The sequence below is a fragment of the Dromiciops gliroides genome, chromosome 3, assembly GCF_019393635.1.
Source record: "Dromiciops gliroides isolate mDroGli1 chromosome 3, mDroGli1.pri, whole genome shotgun sequence".
Taxonomy (NCBI): domain Eukaryota; kingdom Metazoa; phylum Chordata; class Mammalia; order Microbiotheria; family Microbiotheriidae; genus Dromiciops; species Dromiciops gliroides.
Window position 1 is genome coordinate 305,000,794 of NC_057863.1, and position 20,903 is coordinate 305,021,696.

Below are 20,903 nucleotides of genomic sequence, written 5' to 3' on the forward strand. Positions count from 1 at the left end.
ATAAAATACTTTTATGATTAAAAATATAGGGGGAAGCTAGGTGGCGCAGTGGATAGAGCACCGGCCCGGGAGTCAGGAGTACCTGAGTTCAAATCCGGCCTCAGACACTTAACACTTACTAGCTGTGTGACCCTGGGCAAGTCACTTAACCCTCATTGCCCCCACACCAAAATATATATATATATATATATATATATATATATATATATATATATATATATATATGGAACATTTATTCTGAGTAAGATTATAGTATTATAGATTTGAAGTTGAAAGGAATCTTTGAGACCATGAGGGCGTCCTCCCCCCTCATTTTGAAGATGAGGAAATTGAGTCCCAGAGAGTTTGTGACTTACCCAAAGCCACACTGATAGGAAGCAATAGAGGCTAGATTTGAATCCAGATCTCTTTCTGCTATTCTATGCCACCTCTTCAATGTGCCTATCTCAACACACCCTGAAAAGCATGTGAAACCTTGAATAAATCATTGCACATGGTCGAAATGTACCCTTTTGCTAAGTGCTGAAAGGAAGCACAGTACTCACAAGAGTTGATAACAGGAATGTATTCTATTCAGTGGATAGCCATTCTCCAGGCCTTGGCCTACACATGCTCCACTAGACAACTCCAAAATCCACTAGCATCCTAAATAAGTTTGTATTTATTGCATTGAGATTTAGTAGAAACCCCCTCCATCAGTTTGGATCAGCAATCTTTCTGTAGTTTATGGTTTGAGGGAATTGTTGTGGGCAGTGAGAAGTTAAATAACCAGGTCCAGGGTCCCATAGCTAGTATATGTCAGAGTCAGGACTCATACCCAGATCTTCCTGCCTCAAAGGCTAGCCCTCTATCCACTACACCAAGCTGCTAAAGATCAAATGAGATTAATTAGAATGCTTTGAATGAAATAGAAACCTCTAAAAAGAGTTGTGGGGGGGTGCAGCTAGGTGGCGCAGTGGATAGAGCACCGGCCCTGGAATCAGGAGGACCTGAGTTCAAATCCAGCCTCAGACACTTAATACTTACTAGCTGTGTGACCCTGGGCAAGTGACTTAACCCCAATTCCCTCACCAAAAAACAAAACAAAACAAAAAAACAAAAGAGTTGTGGGAGATTTCTTCCTTGTCATCAATTCTCTTTCCAACATCTTTCTCTGGACTCCAGAGGGGCAGTGTCCCTGATCTCCTGGCCTCACCACCATGGGTGGAAGAGCTTCATCTTCACCCTCTTCTTTGTTGACAACGGGGGGAAGATGGCATTAGAATTTGTGAAACAGCCACTGTTGTCCACTCCCACTCATTGAAGTCTATTCTCTCCTTCTCTGGGACTGCCCTAGAAAAGGAAAAAAATCCATTACTTACAGATTTAGAAGTGGAAAGGGGAAAAAAATATCTAATTTAACCCCTCATTTTACAGATGAAGTAGCTAAGGCCCAAAGAATTTAATTGACTTACTCAAGGTCACACAAGTAACAAGTGACAGAAGTGAGATTTGAACTTAGACCCTCTAATTGCAAATCATTTATTCTTTCCACTGTACCATTTTCCTTTGAGCCCCTTATATTATATACTTCAAATGGGATGTTGCATTAGGTGGCACAGTGGATAGAGTGCTGGACCTAGAGGTAGGAAGACTTGTCTTCCTGAGTTCAAATCTGACCTCAGATATTTACTGTGTGATCCTGCACAAGGCACTTAAGTCTGACTCAGTTTCCTCATCTGTAAAATGAGCTGGAGAAGGAAATGGCAAACTACTTCATAATCTTTGCTAAGAAACCCCCAAACGGGGTCATGAAAAGTCAGATATAACTGAATAATAAGTGTCACTGTACTGACACTTTGGGAAGTTGTATTATTTTTTTTTAAATTGGAGATCAATCAAGATCTTTGTCTGAGTGCTCCATATAATGCTGGGATTGTAGGAGATACATAGATGTATAAGGCAGTAATTTGCAATATACCCTGCCTGCATTTGACAAATTTACTTGGACAAATTTATTAACAAGACTGCCAAGAGGAAACAACTAACATTCTTCTGCACAGGTGACATAGCATTTGACACTTCCTTCAGAGAAGTTACCTCTGACAAGCAAACCTTTTGGTTTGTCAGTAATGACCTATCCACAGAGGTGTTCCACCTGCCCCAATGAGATTTTTTAATTGGATCATAGATCTAGATCTAGATAAGGGATTGGAGGCTAAGAGAGATTTGGTGACTTGGTCAGGATTGCAACAGGCAGCAAGCGTCAGAGGCAGGATTTAAACCCAGGTTCTCAGACTCCAGAAGCAATATCCTTTCCATTGTACCAGACTGCCTCTTCCATGAACAGATGTGCTCATGTGGTCAGGGAGCCCCCTCTGCCCTACCACCACAGCCCAGCTATCATCCGTACTAACAAATGCAGCTAGAAGACAAAACACTGACTGTGTGTTCTATCTAATCCAATGGATTATACCTAGCTAAGGAGTGACAGCATCTGAAATGTAATGAAATATGTCTACGGTTTTGAGCAGTAACTGACTGATGCTTCATTTTTATCAGGTCATTCCTTTCCTCTCCTTTCCATTTCTAATATTCATTCAGCCGTCTGTCAATAAATGTGATGTTTTTGTAGTATCTCAAAAATAGACTTAAGTATTTCCTTATGCACAGAGGGAAACTCCAAGAGGGTGTAACTCTCGCTCTAGGAAAAGCAGGTGGGCTGCCAGAATAAAGGGGAAGCTGGTATTGGCAGCCTCAAAGTGTTCTCTAAGTCAGGTGGCTGCTCCAAGCAGACACTGCAAGGGCCAATCATTTATCCATTCATGTTTAGAAAACAGATTCCTGAGTAACACAGAGTCCAAGGTATGTGGGGCTTTCCATAGAGTGACCTCCCTGCTGTCATGGAGACCCTCCAAGGATACCATGAGGTGATATTCTCCAACACCACCCCTTTCAAGCCTGTGGGCAGGAGCGCAGCAATGAGCTCCAAGGCACAGCCCGATGAGGACCGTACCCTCAGAAAGGGTTCAGAAGAAAAACCTGTGGGCACAGATAAATGTCAACTGTGAAAACTGCCAACTATGCAATGTTCTTGCTAAAGACCTCAAAGAATTGTAGCCATGGCCTTTTTTTTGGGGGGGGGGGAGGGACAAGGAGGGTTAAGTGACTTGCCTAGGGTCACGCAGCTAGTAAGTGTCAAGTGTCTGAGGCTGGATTTGAACTCAGGTCCTCCTGAATCCAGGGCCAGTGCTCTATCCACTCCTCCACTTTCTGCCCCCTGTAGCTATGACTTTTTTTTGTTTTTTTAGTGAGGCAATTGGGGTTAAGTGACTTGCCCAGGGTCACACAGCTAGTAAGTGTTAAGTGTCTGAGGCCAGATTTGAACTCAGGTACTCCTGACTCCAGGGCTGGTGCTCTATCCACTGCACCACCTAGCTGCCCCAGCTATGACTTTTAAGAGATAATATGTAACTTTATTGGAAGCTAGGTGGTGCAGTGGATAGAGTTCTAGGCCTGGAGTCAGGAAGACCTGAGTTCAAATCTAACCTCAGAAACTTACTAAGCTGTTTGACCCTGGGAAAGTCACTTAAGCCTGTTTGCCTCAGTTTTCTCATGTAAAATGAACTGGAGTAAGAAATGCCAAACCACTCCAGTATTTTTCAAAAAAAAAAAACAAAAAACAACTGAACAAAGTCTTGAAGAGTTGGACACAAATGAACAATAACAAATCTAATTTTATAAAACTGAAAAGAGAGAAAATACTGAAAGGACCAAATGGGGGAGGGGATGGATAGAACAAATGGAATCGAGGAGAGTAGCAAGTAGTGGAAGAGACAACAAAAAAATCACATCAAGTAGGATATATAGACATTTATTGAAAACCTACTGTAATTAACAGATTCTAGAGACTGTGATGGCACACAAGGGGACCAAAGTGCTCAGGTTTGGTAGTTGCCAAAGTGGGTAGAGTGCTGGACCTGGACTCAAGAAGACCTGGGTTCAAATCTTGCCTCAAACACTTAGCAGCTTTCTGACCCAGGACAAGACACTTAACTTCTCTTATTAGCACCCTAAATTTTCTCATCTATAAAATGACAATAATAGTAGTACCTACATCACAGGGTTGTTGTGGAGATTAAGTGATGTAATGTTTGTAAAAAATTTTGCATATCTTCATGTTCTATATAAATACTGGCTACGGCAAATCAGTCCAGTATCTTTGCTAAGAAAACCCTTAACGGGGTCATGAAGTGTTGGACTCAACTAACTGACCAAACAACAACAATATTCTGGGCCTATAGTAACTACTAAATGCTAGTAGCCACTACATCATCAGTCAACAAACAAATTACTTGCCATTTCCTTCCTACCAAGCATGGAGGTTGGGGGCAGAGCCAGTACTCTTTAATGTACAGAGGTAGGAAGTGGAGTGGCATGTGTGGACAGGTAGGTCAGTCTAGGGGGTTAGAAGACTGTTTGGAAGGGAACAGTGGGCTTTAAATGTTGAAAAGAGGATTTTATATTTGATCCTAGAGGAGATAGGGAGCCACTGGAGTTTATTGAGTAGGGGAATGACACGGTTAGACCTGCACTTTAGGAAAATCACTGAATGGGGAATAGATTGGAGTGAGTAGATACTTAAGGCAAAGTGAACAACCAGAAGGCAATTACAATCATCCTGGTGAGAGTTAATGAGAGCCTGTACCAGGGTAGTGGTCATGTGAATGGAGAAATAAAGGAGCAAGTCCTAGAGATGCTTAAAAGGCAAAAATGAAAAGATCTGACAGCAGATTGGTTACTTGGAGTGAGTACAGGTGAGTGACACTGAAAGTATGATCCTAGGTGACTGAGAAGATGGTGAGGGCTTTGACAGCGGTAAGAAAATTGGAAAAAGATAAAGATTTAAGAGAAGATAATGAGCTCTATTTGTATGTTTCAGCAGCTTTGTGGTTAGAGCCCTGGTCCCGGAGTCAGGAAGATCTGAGTTCAAATCTTACCTCAAACACTTATTAGCTGTGTGGCCCTGTGCACGGCACTTAACCTCAATTGCCTTAAACATCTGGGGCCATCTCCAATCATCCTGATCTTTATCTTGCCACTGGACCCAGACAGCTCTGTGGGAGAAAGTGAAGTTGGTGACATTGCAAAGCCCTCCCTCACTTAAATCCAATTCAGTGCAAGTCATAACATCACCCCAATGTGATGGTCCTCTTCAAAAACAAAGGACAAACAACATGGAATGGAACGTCTAAGAGGCAATGGACAATATAGGACTGGAGCTCAGGAGAGAGATTAGAGCTGGATATATAGAGACATGAATAATCTGCATAGGGATAATCACTGAATCCACAGGAGTTGGTGACCCTTCAAACCCTTCATACTGGGGAAAAGTTCATAGAAAGGATCAAATTTACATTTCTGTTTACACACCAAAAGAAAAATAAAGGTTTAAGAGAGCAAGAAATATCTAAAACAATTAAATAAACATAGAATAAGTAGATACTATGTTCTAGGCCAGGGCATCTGGGTGGCACAGCAGATAAGAGTGCTGGCCCTGGGGTCAGGAGGACCTGGGTTCAAATCTGCCCTCAGACACTTAGTAGCTGTGTGACACTGGGCAAGTCATTTAACTCTGTTTGCCTCAGATCCTCATCTGTAAAATGAGCAGGAGAAGGAAATGGCAAATTACTCCAGTATCTTTTGCTAAGAAAACCCCAAATGGGGTCATAAAGAGTTGGACATGACTGACTAAATGGCAACAACAATATTCTAGGCCTATAGTAACTACTAAATGCCAGTAGCCACTAAATCATCAGTCAACAAGCATTAATTAAGTACTAACTATATAGCAGGCACTAAGCTGGATTCTAGGGATACAAAGATAAAAATCCAAAATAGTCCCTGTCCTCAAAGAACATATATCTGCCTTCTGCCATGTCCCCAGAAGTCCCTACCTGTCTTCCCTTTGTTGCTACATCAGGGATATGTCAGTCATTCTGAGCCACCAATCCCATTAATGATACTTTACCTCCATTTCTTTTCCCACTGACCTGCCACAGTATGGAGATATAAAAGCATACAGATGGTAGAACCTTACTAATAAAAAATATCATGAAAACACCCCCTTGGTTTTCTGCTCATGCACATTTAATTCAAATCAACAAATATTTAAAGGTCTACTTTAGTTAAGAAGACCTCGGGGCAGCTAGGTGGTGCAGTGGATAGAACACCAGCCCTGGAATCAGGAGGACCTGAGTTCAAATCTGGCCTCAGACATGTAACACTTGCTAGCTGTGTGACCCTGGGCAAGTCACTTGGCCCCAAATGCCGCACCAACAAAACAAAACAAACAAAAAAACCTCATGCTAGAGAGCTAGGGATATGAAGATGAAAAATAGCACAGTCCCTAACCCTAGGACCTTGTGAGTTAATCAGAGCTTAGGTAAAACCAAATAAACATAAGCATACGGAGTATATTGCATCCCCCACAAAGCTATGTGGAACACAGCAGGTTAGGACACTACCCCAGAGTCTTCATTAGGGTAGCAGCATCACTGGATAAGTTCCACAAAGGTTTATGGGACATATAATATCTCAAAAGATTGTCTCCCTTAAGTGTTTGAATGATCAAAGTCCATAGAAGAGCTCAAAGAGGAATGAAGGATTTGGAGAGGAAGATCTCTCACCTAATTGTGGGGATGGCGAGAGGAGTCAGGGAAGAGTTAATAAGGAACTAGGTAGACCATGAAAGAAAAAAGAAAATCAAGAGAAAATTCAAGACAAATTCAGAGAAAATCTAGAAGTACAGTTTGGCTGAGATACAGAGGGATAGATAAAAGGGAGTAGAATGAAATAATCCTGGATAAGGAAGTTGGAAGTCAATGATGCTGGGCCTTGAATGCCCAATAAGGAGTTGGCATTTTATTTTATTCAGTGGCAATGGAAAGCCACTGAAGCTTGTTGAGAAGGGGAATGATGTAATCATATCTATGTGTTAGAAATATTGTTTTGACGCTTATTCTTCCATTGTTCTATTTTGTTGTTGAGTCGTTTCATTACTGTCTGATTCTTCATGACCCCTTTTGGGGTTTTCTTAGCAAAGAGTGGATTGCCATTTCCTTCTTTAGCTCATTTTGAAGATGAGGAAACACAGGCAAAGAGGGTTAAGTGACTTGTCCAGAGTCATACTGCTAATAAGTGTCTGAGGATGAATTTGAACTCAAGTCCTCTTAACTCTAGTCAGGAAGATCTGAGTTCAAATCCAGTCTCAGATACTTACAAGCTGTGTGATCCTGGGAAAGTGAATTAACTTCTGCCTCAGTTTCTTCAACTATTAAAATTGAAGATAACAACAGCGTGTTTATCAAATGAGATAATATTGGTAAAATACTCAGCACATAGTAAGTGTTCCACTCTCTTCCCATTCTTGTATGGGCAAAGAGTTGTTGAAAATTAATAATTATATCTGCAAATTATAGCAAGGTGGGATATTGTGTTTCTTGTCCCTCGAGTGACAACAGAGTAATTACTCCTATGAATAATCAGTACTTATGATTAAGACATTTAAAAAATTCATTTCAGAATTGCCCAGTGAACTGACATGTGTAGACAGGAATGTAGCATCTTCCTAAGGGAACTAGGCACTCTATTCACTAAGATAAGAGAAAGTGGAGAGGTGTCAAGAAAATGACAAGGGGAAGAGAAAGAAGGAAAGGGTAGACACATGGAGCTCATCTCTCTTCTATTATCATCAAAAAAACTCCCCTCTTGGGCTCAGCTTTGGTTGTAGCCTGTGGATAGAAAGAACAGCTGGGGAATTCTGCATTGTCCGGAATGATCAGGCAGGTATTATCCTTATAAGTGGCTTTTGTGTAGACAACCTTTCTACAAACCTCCTCTTTTAATGCTCACTTGCAGCTCATTTCCCTGGTTTGGGTATTTCAGTTCAACTTAGCAAGCATTTATTCAGGACTTGCTATCTGCAGGTTTCTGTTAGGCACTGGGCATACAAGGATACATGAGCTACTGATCTTGCATTCAAGGACCTAAAAGAAGAGAAATAAGCCTTTATACAACATCTACTATGTGCCAGGCATATTGGCAGCTGGGTGGTGCAATGGATAAAGCACTTGGCCTGGAGTCAGAAGGAACTGAGTTCAAATCTGGCCTCAAATACTTACTGGCTATGTGACCCTGGTCAAGTCACTTAACCCTATTTGCCTCAGTTTCCTCATCTGTAAAATGAGAAAGAAATGGCAAAACACTCCAGTATCTTTGCCAAGAAAACCCCAAATGGGACCACAAATAGTTGGACACAACTGAACAACAACAATGTGCCAGTCACTGTGCTAAGCAGTATTTTTTTAAAAAATGATCTCCTTTGAGCCTTACAATAACCAGGGAGGTAGGTGCTATTCTTATCCTCATTTTATAGTTGGGAAAACTGAGGCCGACTTAAGTGACTTTTTAAAGGTCACATAACTATCAAGTGTCTGAGGCCAGATTTGAACTCAAGTCTTAGACAAATCACAAGTGTGACACTGTGTTTTACTTTGACCCAGGAAGAAGGAGTGTTTCATCTCATTAATAGCAATAGGGTTGTAAGTGGCTGTTTAGGGTGCAATATCTGTGTCAGCCACCAGAGGGTGCTCTGAGCTCAAGCTGCTCTAGCTCCCTTCCTCCACTCAGGGCACCTACAACACCTGGTTCCTCCAAATTCTAAGGCACTTTCCAGTCTCTGTCCACTTGTACAAACATGTCTTGCCTGGGTCCCTGCACTTCCCAGCTTTCCCTTTAGTGCCCCTAGCCTGGGTTCATTCTAGACTCGTCTAAGGGTATGGAAACATTCCTGACAATAATCCACAATTTATTTACTTCATGTTGGCACCCATCCCATTGAGATTCTAATCTCCTTCCCAAATTTACCTGAACTAAAAGGATTATTCATTCACATGTGAATTAAAATGGACTCTTGACTATAGGGGGAAAAAATGAAACAGCCAGTGTCAGTACCTTGCCACTTCTACTAAGGTCTGAAATCTCAAATTGCCCCCACCCGGTTTTCTGGACAGTTGTTATGTTTGAAGGGGGAGGGGGCACTTATTATACCTTATTAGGGAAATATGCCCCAGCATCTGCTTTCAGAGTCTCATGAGGAAAGGAGGAAATAATCTCACTGCCATCTGGCTACTGGTCAACAAGTCAAGCTTGGCAAGATTTCTCTCCCCCTCCTTTTAAATGTCCTCCTCCTCATAGTGCCACATTACAATGACCTTAGGCAACTTCTTTTTATGTTAAATGACCCAGTCAATTCTACTCCACCCTTCCTGCTTTTCTCTGGCACCTAGAGATGGCAGGAAAATACAGACAAAAACCCAACCAATATAGGTTATACCATGTTACAAGAGAGAATGTAACTAGGACAGATGTTAGGCAAAGTGTTAGAAGAAATTTAAATAGAGAGAGGTCACTTTCCCCTGAGAAAAGTCAAAGAAGGTTTCATGAAGGAGGTGGCACCTAAGGTGGGCTTTAAGGGAAGGGAAGGACATTAGCAGACAGACATGGAGAGATGGGAAATAATCCATTCCAAGCATGGGAATGTCATGACCAAAAGCAGGGAGATGAGAGAAAGCAGGATAAAAACAGGTGATCGCAAGCAGTTGGATTCGACTGGAACATATAGAGTCTGTGAAAGGGAGTATTTTCCGAGAAGACCGAATTGATAGGTTAGAGTCAGATTTGGAGGGCTTTATTCTGTAGGCAATAGAATGTAATTCTAGAATATAAAAGGGATGTAATAATCAAACTGGTCCATTAGGAAGATTATTCTGGTATTGGTGTATAGGATGGATTAAAGGAAAAAGAACACGAAAGCAGGAAAACCAGTAGGAAGGCTACTACAGTTAGGGTGCTCTAAACATGATATAAGGGAATATTAAAGAGAATACTGGCTCTGGAGGCAGGGGAGATGAGTTTGAATACTTTCTCTGTGTCCTTTCATATCTCACTAAGTCTGCAGAGGGCCTCAGTTTCCTCATCTGTAAAACTGGATTAAGGGCCCTCTGAGGTCCCTTCAAGCTCTAAATCTATGACCTTATCACTATATTCCTGCAAAGATCATCTTCCTCCTCCCCGCCCATCTCTGCCCCAAAGCCCTTAAGAGCTGTTACAACTAAGAGACATTTGGATTTACTATCTTACAGACACGTACTACAATCAACATCAAGCACTTTCTCTTTAAAACCTTTTATTTGTTTGGTGACGATGGAGAGATGGGACTATGCAGAAAGTCACTAGTTAGCACGGAGAAGGGGACTGAATACATACATATACATATATATGCATATAATATAATACATATATATACACAGACATATATATACATATACAAATACACGTGTGTGTGTGTGTGTGTGTGTGTATTTTGAGCCCAGAGTCCTGCGAAAAGACTTGAAAATTGCATCTTTGGATTCCTTGGTCAGCTGCTGATGGCATACATTCCCAATATTTCAATGGCAAGGCAAAACTCAGAAATTTATGGCAGCAGGGATTTTTCTTGCTGTTAGGAATGGAAGTTTTTAAAAGGCGGAAAATAACCAAAAGTCGGGATGCACTGAAGTCCTATGTTATGTAAGCAGATGTTAGAGAGCCGTAGCTGATTTAGAGAGATTCCATTCTCTGCGAACAAATCTCCTCTGATCCTCCCACAAACTTCACTGGCTTATCCTAATACTACAGAATACCTTAAGCACAGCCCATGGATATTTGGAAGTCCTAGGGCATACACCATAGGACCTAGATTAAGATATTTTTCTTGTCAAATAAACTTTATAAAGAGTGATCTGGATTTGGCAACCTCAGTGAGCGGTGGGTAGCTCTTGCGGTTTGGGGGGATGTGGGGAGGGGGTGTGGTCTCTGCTATGTACAAGGTAACTATAGGAGTCAGCAATTCATTCCCTGTACCCCTGGGCTGCTGAAATCGAATGTGTTTGCTGCTCCAATTATAACACCCTTCTCTCTAAATTTCCTCCTGGTCGTTCCTTCTTTTTATTTTCCTTCACAGTTGTTTATAGTAGGTTTTTAAATTAAAAGGCTGTGGCTTTCTTCTCACCCCTTCCCCCACCCCCAGCTCCAAAATAATGATTCCAGTAACCGTTGTGTTTTATTCACACATTCAAAGAAGAATTTAATGCCAAAATTAAATAAACCCAATCCCTCCCCTTCGCCCTCCTTGATTACTGACTTTGTTAGCCTGTCTGGCTCTTTTATCTTCTCTCCATCCCTTCAGATATAGCCGCTTCTCTATATCGCTGCCTTTGCATCTCTTTCTTTTCCTCTCCCTGATCCTATTCCCTTCCTTGCTTCTCTCCTCTCCCTCCACGCCACCACACACACACATCCACACGCCCCACTTTCCCTGCTTCTCCTTCCTCCTCTTTTCTCCCTCCCCACCTCGGGCTCCTTCTCCCTCCCCAGAGAATACAGTGGCCAGTTCCTTTGGAGAGCTACCCGCCTGCCTGCCTGCTCGCCTGCCTTCTCTCTGCCCACCTACTATGAGAAGCAGCTCCTCCCACCTGCCCATAAAAGCCAAGAGCTTGTTACCAGCAGCTGATCAGAGAGCATTTTCACAGTCCTCTCCTGTTGGGAGCCACTGTTCTTCTCTCCTTGGATCTTAAAGACTCCAGGTAAGATAATACCTCTTCAGGCATCTGAGCCACCGGGACACAGCAGCCCCCAAGGAGTAAGTAGCCTTTGCGGCACATCGCTTACTGTTTTGCTCGAGGTGTTGGTGCGGATTTGTGAGATGCCTGCCTGATCAGCTGCTCTTAACTAGCATCTGGTTTAAAAACAAACTCCTGTTTGAACAGTAAAGTTTTTTTTAATCATATTGTAGAGAAACAGCCGCATAGATATTGAAGAAACATTTTCTTTCTTTTGTGTTTTTTTTTCATCCTTCCTTCCCCCATTCCACCCCCTGACTGCTGGGGAAGTAAAAATGGATATGTTGATTATGTTTTGCTTACTTTTCATTATAAATATTTTACACATCAATGGGGGTGGAATAAAAGCCTTGTCATGTTGTCAAATATGTCATTTTAAAAGAACACAATTGCCTTCCTAAAATAGCACACTCAAAGATCCTGTTAACGATTTTGCGATGTTTTCCAAACCCCCAAGATTGCTTCTGTGAGTTCTTTAAAAGAAAAAGAAAGAAAAAGAAAAAAATCTTTCCAGGTTTCAGTACTTGGAAAAAATTATGTGAACTGCTGCCCTTTAGAGGAGGACAGCAGTCAGGTGGCTGGTAGATAGGAAAGGATGAGCATCTATGAGCAGCCTGGGGCGAGATGTGCTACTTTAAAACTAATACAAGGTGAAGATTTTGTTTAAATAAAGATAGACTGTGAAGAACTCTATGAATTAATATACACGCACTTCCCCATAGAGTGTTTTTAAATGATCCCTACTAAGAGGGAAAAAAAATATATATATACATATATTATATATATATGGAGAGAGAGAGAGAGAGAGAGAGATTGATTAATGGTACTAAAAAGAGAAGGAAAAGGACTGAACCTATGATTTCAATTGGTAAACTTCCTCAATCTTAAAACACATTAGCCCTTTCTATGGCATCTATAATCTTAAAGAGTTTGCATTCAGAAGGTAAGTGACTTCTCTAGGGTAATACAGCCACAATGTGTCAGAGGTGAGGTGAGGACCCAGGTCTTCTGGTTTCAAGGGCTGACTCTACCCTGTGCTATGGTAAAGATTTGGAATACCTGGGTTCAAGCTCCACCTAGGACATGTACTGGTTTTGTGATCATAACTACTTAGTGCCTAGGTAGTTCTCTAAGGCTTGAAACTGAAGGGAATTGATCTTGCATTGGGTGAGGGAGTCCCTCACCAGGAGCTCACTATAGCAGTGTAATCACAGGTCCAGTCCCTAGCATCATCCTTGGAGGTTTCATCTGTATCTCTGCCCATCCCCCTTTCCTTATTACTAATGTAGCTTTTAGAACTAAATTTAACTTGTCTGGATGGCACCTGTTTCTCACAGAGTTATCCCTCTCTTGAAATCGCATGGCCTCTTTAAAAGATGCTAAAATATCATGCTGGGCTATATTCCTAATGTCTAAGTATCAGGGCTGCGGATTGCACACCTGTGAAAGGGGAAAGGCTACCTCACAGTGGCTCAGTCTATTTAAAGTAGTTATTTTCTTCCTCCAAGTTCCAAATCCCAGGCAGTGTGTTCTGTTTGTACATTTCTCTCATGTGGCAGAGGAAACCTCTTCACATGTTTGGATTGTGTAAGAGCCCTCTTAAAAGAGAAAACCGAAGGCTGCCTTTCAGGAAACCAAACCACTCTATTAGTCAGGGTCCTGGAAGTGGGAAAGGAAAATGTTTCATTTTTCATGTTACTTTGATGATTTCCTTCCCCTTCCTGTCCCCCTCCCAAAAGAAAATGATCATGCAATTAAGCTGTCAAAAATTCTTCACTATTTAAAAAAAAAAAGATCATCATTAAAAGCTGACATTTGATGCCACTTCAGGTCAGTGTTCCATACTTTCTTATTCATTTAAAAAGTAATTAATTTAAAATTCTACTAGGGAGAGTCTAGTGCTGATCCAAATGGAGGGGAGGGGGAAACTTAGGTACCCCACAAGTTCTACATCCTCTAAAACTTTATTTCACTGAGGTAATTTCCTAGGAGAGCAATTTCTATTAAGATGACATGAAATCCCTGGCTAGCCAAGAAAACTTGTGACCTGAGTGCATGGAGATGCCTTTTATCTCTTGTCACTAAATACAGGCTGCTCTTTTTATGTCTGCTTTAAGCGAGTAATCAACCATGATAAGTGCCCATGTAAAGCACCAGAAATGTGTGGTATGTTCAAGCCAATTCTTGTTTAAGGTCATGATTTGATTTTGTTCAGTTCAGCATCATTGCTTATGTGATAATGTACTTTCTGGACACCATGTCCTTTGGAGAAAAGTTATCTTTTCTGAGAAAATGTTTTCCCAAATTGGAAACAGAACTCCTGTAACACACCTTCATCTGGAGAGGAAAAAGAAGGTTTTTGCTGATTTTTCCTTTGTTCTTTCTGGTCATTCACTCTATTTTCTTTGACCTGATGAAAATGCCTTGATATGTACTGTCTAATTAAATCAGATAGTGGAATAAGGTAATCAAACAGCTGTTGATTAATTCAGCAATGCCCTGGTATGTGTTACCCTTGCTAAACCAATGGATTGTGAAAAACAGTCTGAGTGTTCATGACCTCACTTTCTTAGCATCTTTTTTTCAGGTGTTCTCAAAATTACCTATTAGCTCCTGAGGCCTCTTGCATAAGGCAAGTCTTCCAACCTGATGTCAGAGAAAAGCATGACATAGCTTGACAAAACTAGTACTTCCATCTGCCCTTAAACATAAAGAATAGGCATTTAATAATTCCTTGTTGAAACAAATGTTTGTTGAATTGAATGAGGAATTTATTTACCCTACCACCATCCAGATATCTTGTTAATACCTTTCACTGATTCCATGACTATGAGATACATATCCCTCTCATATTACCAAGTCTCTTGTGCTTGGAAGTTGACAGCATCTCACCATGACAGTTGAATTTGAGTTAAGTTTTAACTTTAAGACAAAGAAGACATGAGTTGAAGAATTTAAGCCTCACTCCACCACCATCCCACTTCCTACCCCGTTCCCCATTGCCTTGCTGACCATTGGAGATATGACATGAGTAGAATGTTCTGATTGCTTTCTAGGATCAGTTCTATCCAATAATAAGGCATAGGATAGGAAATTATACTAGCATGTGGAGTAAGAGTATTACTGAAACAGATTCAAGGCAGAAGAGAAATTTCAGATACAAGAGTAGCCTACCAGAGATGAAATACCCAAGTGTCTGGTAGCAAGAGCAAATCCTTACTATAATTATCTGAGTGGGAGAATATCAAGTGAGAAATAAAAAGAGAGGAAACGAAGTACTCTTGCCAATTGTCCCTCACGGTTCTGCCAGCCGATGAATTGAGAACCCTCTTGTCCTTCATCTGCTGGTCCAAGTATAATACAACTATTCTTGCTAATCAAAAATGAATGGATAATGTGTATATTTCAGTTCATCAATAAGAGGAGCGACATGATATGGTAGAGTGCTGGATTTGAAGTCAGGAAGACGTGGGGTTCAAATACACGAGTGTGCTGAGAAATGTCTAACAATTGGATTCGGGGGGGGTGTATGTGCACACATATTTAAGTTGAATCTGTATTACTAACACTTTCTTAGGTCTTGACAATCAACAACAAAAAAAGAAAGAAAGAAAATGAGCCCCAATTTGTAGCAGTTGCCATTTCTGAGGCATAAATGCCCACACAAAACATGCTACATTGTGCTCTAGCTACCCTTCTCAAATTCCATCTCTGCTTCTTTGTACAATAGGTGTTTAATAAATGCTTATTGATTGTTTGGTGGCCGGGCTATGAATTTAACATCTTCAAACTTCATTTTCCTCATTTGTAAAATGAAGGGGTTGAACTAGATAGCCTTTAAGGTCTCTCTCAGCTCTAAATATATGATCTCTACACATCTACTGCGTGCTTGACACTGAGGAAGACAAAAATGAACCCGCCCCTACCTTCAAAGAGCTCATGTTCTATTGGGAAACATAAGAGAAATATATACAAAACAAATCCAAGTTAATTGGGTGGGGTGGCTACGGAGAAATGGACTAGCAGGTGGGAAGATCAAGGAATGTCTCTAGTAAGAAGGGATACTCAGGCAGTTAGGTGGCGCAGTGGATAGAGCACTGGCCCTGGCGTCAGGAGAACCTGAGTTCAAATCCGACCTCAAACACTTGACACTTATTAGTTGTGTGACCTTGGGCGGGTCACTTAACCCCAATTGCCTCACCAAAAAAAAAAAAGAAGAAGAAGAAAAAGAAGGGATACTCAAACCCAGCCTTGAAAGTAGGGAATTGAAGTGGCAGACAGAACTACCTAATACTTTCCTTGCACATAAACACTTAATAAATCCTCTTTGAAACAAGCTTTTGTTGAATTGACTGAAGAACTTAGCTGCCCTACCACTTTCTCTCTTGTTAATACTTTGCAGTGATTTCATGACTCTGAGATACATGTCTCTATCATGTCACCATGAGGGATAGGGGATAGTCGAGCTTTCTTCAGAATTACACGCATCCCAGCACATTATCCAAGGGACTTTGCCATTTATCATTTAAACCAGTTGTGCCACATTTTAACTATAAATTTCCAGAATCTATTTCTTCAGCGTTGGATGGTTGGGGCTAGTGAGAGAAATACACCTTCACATCTTCACATGGTAGCTGGTTTCTGGCAAGATTCCTTGTGATCTTACAGATTTAAAAGCCCCTTCGTCTTTCCTTCCTGGAGCTGCCAGGGTTCAGTGTGAATTAGACACTCAGCAGCCTTTTTTCCACCTCTCTGACCTCAAAAGACAATAGTGCCCTTCAGAACCATTCTACAAAAACTTTCCAGTCAGCTTTCCTTTCTACTTATTGGCCCCAGCCTTCTATAGAGGTAGACACATATATGCCATCTCAGAAAGATACAGAATTTGAGATCAGAGACTGCATCTCAGAGAGATGTAGATTTGAGTAATCTTCTAACAGCAATAAGACCCTATCAGTGGGGAAAGGGGGAAGAAGGAGGAGAAAAGAGGTCAAGGCCAGGACCCAATTCCCTCAGGAATTTTGAGCCTCTTCCACAATTAATGTTGTGTGAACTGGGGCCCTCACCAAACCTAAGCTTCTAAGAATTACTGGACTACTGCTCACAAAATGCTGAGTAAATAAGAAAAAGGATCTTGTTGAGAACTGGCAGTCACTAGACTCTGCAGTGTATGCCAACACACTTTTTTTCTAGAGAGGCAAGACTGAGCAGTGTGGAAGGAAAGCAAGTTATAAATTTCTGGATCATCAGGAAGACACTGATATTCTGAACAGCCTTTATTTGTTCATAAATCCTGGGAACTCCGAAAAGAATTAAGAAAAATGTATCCCCCCCTCTTTCATTGCAGAAGTAGGGGGTTGGGAGTAGCCTCTATGGGTGCTAAATAATGCCTATAAATCATGGTGAAAATGTTGGTTAGCTTTATTCAGCTTTTTTTTTCTTTTTAAAGTAAGGGAGAAGACAAAGGGAAATATCTGGAAGAGACTTCTTTATAAAAATAAAAGACTACAATAAAAATTTTTTTAAAGAAATTCTGGGAGCTGATTGAACCATGTGGTCCTATAACCTCTGCTAGTAAGCCACCCAATAGGGGTGGGGGGGATGAAGGAAGCAGGGAGGTAAGGAAGCAATCACAGAATAGAGAATACAAGTCTAGAATACCTGTAAGGTCAGAATCTTTTAAGGTCACGCTGTAATCAAAAATCCACAAGGTGGTTTGAAACTGGAGAAACAATTAGCCAAGAAACTGAATCATAAATGCAGTGGCCAGAAAGGACCCTGCAGGTTCCTTGAGTCATGTCTCCTGATTCAACACAGCAGCGATTGTAACTAATAATCACTTTAGCTGATTGTCTCACTTAGTCTTTAAACTTTCCAGCGAATGAAACTCTATAATCTTCCTAAGCAAACTCTACTGGAATTTCACAAGTTACCTGGTGACTGGTCTTAAGTGCACACTGTTGTTATTAGAGCCCATAATTTTTAACCTTTTCTAGAAAATTCTTTACCATCTCAGTGTAATTATTCTGTACTTGTGGGCTGTTATAACTGTATCCCCCAAGGCCTCCACCCTCGCTTTTTTTCTTTAATTTTTGAGGGAGCCAAACTCTCTCCATTTCTCCTCATTGATCATACTTTCTAAACCCACATTCATTCCTGTCGCTCCTTCTTCTATGCAGAATATATACCTTCAGCCTATCAATAAAAATATACTTTGTGCCTTTTTCCAAATATTATTTTAGATGATTAAAAGAAAAGACAACTTTTAAGCACTTTGTAAACCTTAAAATGCTATATCAATGGGTTATTACTATTATTTAAAATGTCTATGCACTGATATACCAGGCAACTAGGTGGTGTGGTAGATAAAGTGCTGGGCCCGGAGTCAGGAAGACTTGGTTTTCTGAGTTCAAATCTGGCCTCAGACACTTAGCCGCTGTGTGACTCTGGGCAAGTCACTTCACCTTGTTTGCTCAGTTTCCTTATCTGTAAAATGAGCTGGAGAAGGAAATGGCAAACCACTCAAGTATCTCTGCCAAGAAAACCCCAAATGGGAGAGGCAGACATGACTGAAAAACAACAACCCACTGATATTCCTTTAAAAAAAAAATGTATCCTGGGGCAGCTAGGTGGCGCAGTGGATAGAGCACCGGCCCTGGAGTCAGGGGTACCTGAGTTCAAATCCGGCCTCAGACACTTAACACTTACTAGCTGTGTGACCCTGGGCAAGTCACTTAACCCCAATTGCCTCACTAAAAAAAAAAATGTATCCCTATCTCCTCAATTAACAGTCCCTTTTCAAATCTACAGTAGTTTAGTCAATTCACTGGGTAGTCTGTGCTTCACTATATACCCTGCTGCTGCACACAAAGGATCTCTGGGTCTTGCCATCTGCCCCATTCCTACACTCACAGGATTTATGTGCCTTTCTACCTGTCCTGTGACTGAACTCTCTTAGTTAAATCATTTCCACTGATTAGAGCAAGAGTTCCTTGAGAGCAGGAACTATCTTGTTTTTTTCTATTTGTATCCCCAAAAATTCATTTAACAATTGCTTGATAAATACTTCATTCATTCATCCATACTACATAAATGTCAAAGCACCTAGTATCATATTAGGAATTCTGTGAATGTCCAAGATGTTTTTCATAATTGCAAAGATGTTTAATCATACTTCTGAGGATGTAGAGAGAGAATCAGTGAGGCAGCTAGGTAGCTCAGTTGTTAGAGTACTGGACCTTCAGTCATGAAGACCTGAGTCCAAAGCTAGCTTCAGACTCTGACTAGATGTGAGACCCTGGACAAGTCACTTAACCTCTGTCTGCCTCAGCTTCCTCATTCATAAAATGGGAATAATAATAGCACTCACCTCACAGGGTTGTGAAGTAAGAATTAAATGAAATAACATATGTAAAGTGCTTTGTAAACCTTAAGGTGCTATGTAAATGCTAACTATACTTTTAGAGTATATTTATTATAAGTATTCCCATTTTATAGATGAGGAAATTAAGGCTCAGAAAAATTGTTATTTGCACATAGAGCTAGTAATTATCAGGCTCGGCATTTAAACCCAGGTATTCCTTTCTTTGAGTCCAGAATAAAGTAAGAATCAGTTAGGTAGCACAGCAGAGACAGTCAAGCACTTAGAGTCAGGAAGACCTGCATTCAAATCTAGTCTAAAACAATTTCTTGCCATATGATTTCAGGGAAGTCACTTAACATTTGCCTGCCTCAGTCTCCTTACCATTAAAATGGAAATAATAATAGCACCTACCCTCCAGGATTGTTTTGAGGATCAAATGAGATAATATTTGTAAAGTACTCACCATGGCACCAGGCACATAGTAGGTACTTAATAAATGCTTGTTAAACATTTATAAAAGACAGATGCCAAATATGCTATGCTGCTGCTCACCCAAAGCCAAGTTGATATTATCTGTCATATTTCTAACAAGCCTCCCATGTGCACTGATATTCCTGAGCTTATGACCCCAGAAAAAGTATGAATCCTATAATTTCAATACTCATTATTATGTCATCATTATTAAGAACCAACATTTACATAACACCTACTATGTGCCAGGTACTGTGCTAAATGCTTTACAATTATGATATCATTTGATCCTCACAATAACCCTGGGAGATAGCTGCTATTACCATCCCCATTTTACAGTTGAGGAGACTGAGACAAACAGAGGTTGTAACTTGCCCAGTGTCTGATGATAGATTTGAACTTCGGTCTTCCTGACTCTAGCCCAGGATTCTGTCCACTATGCCACCTACTCGCCCATTTAAAAAGTTCTTATGGGGACATCTAGGTGGCACGGTGGATAAAGCACCAGCCCAGGATTCAGGAGGATCTGAGTTCAAATTTTACCTCAGACACTTGATACTTAGTAGTTGTGCGACCCTGGCCAAGTCACTTAACCCTCATTGGCCCGCAAACCCCGCCCCCCCCAAAAGTTCTTATATATAAACAATTGGATTCCTTTTAGGCTTACATCTCATTTAGTTTTTTCACACAATCAGGTCATAAACATTTACATATATGAAATAATAAATACATTTTTATAATACATTGAGAAACTTCAGATACCGAAAATTATAATGGTAAAAAAATAGGTTATGGTCTCCATTCTTTACAAAACTTTAAATAAACCCACAGGTTATTCGACCATATGTTTATTTGGTTTTGCTCCCTCTAAAACAAACCTGTTAGTTGTTAGTATGTTTAAGCAACAGGCATGAATCACACTGATGCATGTAAAAATTTATATACAGTACTCCACGTATGATCATTAATCTGAAAATGACTTCTTTCAAAAAAAAAAAAAAAAGCTTCTAACTAGAGGCTCTGGGACTGCCTCTCACAAGGTCTTTATTGATGTATTTACATCACGGACTCTTTCAAGCGGAGCCATGGTTGACATGCTGAGATTAGAGACAAGCTCGCAATTACTCACAGTCCGATCCATAAACTCGTCAAGCTATTCTAGAATCTCCAAACCAGGCTAGAGGGAAAAGTTTGATGAATGGGCCTGGGTATGGGCGTGTACTCCAACCTTCCACTGTTTCCAGCCTGCTGGGTAGTCTCTCAAGTCCCCTATGCTGCCGACGCTCGGCGGCTGTACTTTCGGAGAGCCCAGCCAAAAGATTCCATTATCCAAGCCGCACGTACACAGTGAGAGGACGTGTACTCTG

General features: G+C 40.9%; 1 protein-coding gene across 3 annotated transcripts in view; it reads left to right on the plus strand.

The window, feature by feature from the left end:
* Positions 1–11,462: 11,462 nt before the first annotated feature.
* COL8A1 (collagen type VIII alpha 1 chain) overlaps positions 11,463–20,903 on the plus strand; it is a 220,743-nt gene continuing 211,302 nt past the window's right edge. For 2 of the 3 annotated variants that reach the window (XM_043998465.1, XM_043998467.1), the window contains exon 1: positions 11,463–11,666. The gene's annotated coding sequence lies outside the window, so the exon portion shown is untranslated. Of the gene's footprint in view, positions 11,723–20,903 lie in introns of all 3 variants that reach the window. The other variant, XM_043998466.1, reaches the window with a different exon arrangement.